General features: G+C 40.5%; 1 pseudogene; it reads right to left on the bottom strand.

Moving 5' to 3' along the window:
- Positions 1 to 819: 819 nt before the first annotated feature.
- On the bottom strand, positions 820 to 1,780 carry LOC125109117 (heterogeneous nuclear ribonucleoprotein A1-like; annotated as a pseudogene).
- Between the last annotated feature and the right edge of the window lie 212 nt (positions 1,781 to 1,992).

Raw genomic sequence — 1,992 nt, 5'->3', positions numbered from 1 at the left:
CCCACCTTTCCAGAGTGAAGGGATTCTGGCTTGTCCTTTAATGTCCTACTTTCTCTTAGTTCCATAGAATCTCCATAATGAGGAAGGAGAGAAATTGTAAAAAGTTTTAAAAGGCTAAAATAATATATTAAATAATAATGTGAGCCACAATGACAACTGACAGACAGGTTTTTAAGAGTGTTTTTCAGAACTTAGAATTATATGTTAGTGACTGGAGACAGCTAGTTTTTGAGGCATTCAGAGTGAAATCAATGGGAAAAGATACCTTTTGAGAAGAACTTATATGTCTAATGAAGATGCTCCTTCTTTGCAATTTCAAAAAGAATATTCAATACAAATTTTAAAAATTAGCAATTGCTTTGAATACTAAATTAATTATTCTATAATACCACATCCTACTTAGAGTAGGGAATGAGGTGGCTCTGCTATATAATTTTTACGTAAATGTGTATACTGTATTCAGGCATGTAGTTCTTTTTTTTTTTTAAAGACACATTTATTCAATGTCATGATCAGACTATTACATTGAACAATCAACAGCATAGGTACAAAAAAAATCTACATTAAAACATTTTGTTGGAATGCTTTACGTTTTCCACAGAACAGAGACTAAAATAACCTGTTATACAATTAGTCACAAATACAGTCCTTGAGTTTTTTGCCCGTACACATGAGTATTGTCTAAAACATGTCTTCTTTGTAGCAGCTAGGCCCTGCCACCACTGTGCTTGGCTGAATTCACAAATATGTTGTAACCTGTAGCTTTCCTGTCACTTCTCTGGCTCTCCTCTCCTGCTAAACTCTGTTTTGTGGCAGTAATTAAAACCTTCTTCCACTGCCATAGCTACCACTGCTGCTGGAACCACCATAGCCACCTTGGTTTTGTGGTTTGGCAAAGTATTGGCCTCCACCACCATTGGGGGCCAGAGTTTCTGCCTCCAAAAGTTCCTCCTCTCATGGGTCCAAAATTTGAGGATTGATTGTTGTAATTGCCAAAATCATTATAACATCTGCCACCTCCAAAGTTGCTTCCATCATTACCAAATCCATTATAGCCAACCCTACTGCTACCATATCCACCACCACCTCGACTGCTGCTAAAGCCACCTCGACCACTGAAGTTCCCTCCGCCACCAGAGTTGTTATTCTCACCAAAACCATCTCCATGACAACCACCAAAGTTTCCAGAACCACTTCAACCTCTTTGGCTGGAGGAAGCACTAACCATCTCTTGCTTAGATAGGGCTTTCCTTACTTCACAGTGTGGCCATTCACAGTATGGTATTTTTGAATGACAATCTTGTCTGCAGAATCATGGTCATCAAATATTCCAAAAACAAAACCCCCTTTTTTTTTTGCCACTGCCTCGGTCAGTCATGATCTCAGTCACATCGCTTTTCCCATACTGTTCAAAATAATCTCTTAGATGTTGTTCTTCAGGGTCTTCTTTAATGCCACCAACAAAGACCTTTTTCACAGGTAAGTGGGCACCAGGTCTTTGAGAATCTTCTCTTGAGACAGCCCTCTTCAGTTCCATAACTCTTCCATCCACCTTGTATGGTCTTGCTTTCATGGCTGCATCCACCTCCTCCACAGTGGCATATGTGACAAACCCAAGTGGTTGGTGTTCGGATATCTCATTACCACACAGTCTGCAAGAGTTCCCCATGGCTCAGAATGGCTCCTCAGGCTCTCATAGGTTGTTTCAAAGCTCAGACCTCTGATGAAGAGCTTCCACAGCTTGAAGTTCAGGCTCTTTGGGAGACTCTGACTTAGACATGATGGTGGTGGGAGGAGAGATTTTAACAACGCTTACTCAGAGGTGTCTTGACTCAGGCATGCAGTTCTGTATGGCTTTAAGTATACACACATGATTTAGTAGGGGGAGTTAAAAATGCAAGAAGAAAGTTAAACTAATGAGTTAGGCAGGGAGCATGAAATCAGAAAAAAGAGGCTAAGCCTACAGGAAGGAGGGCAGCTCCATCCTTTGAG

Source organism: Lutra lutra, chromosome 9 (genome assembly GCF_902655055.1).
Source record: "Lutra lutra chromosome 9, mLutLut1.2, whole genome shotgun sequence".
Classification (NCBI taxonomy): domain Eukaryota; kingdom Metazoa; phylum Chordata; class Mammalia; order Carnivora; family Mustelidae; genus Lutra; species Lutra lutra.
This window is presented reverse-complemented; position numbering and strand designations above follow the sequence as displayed.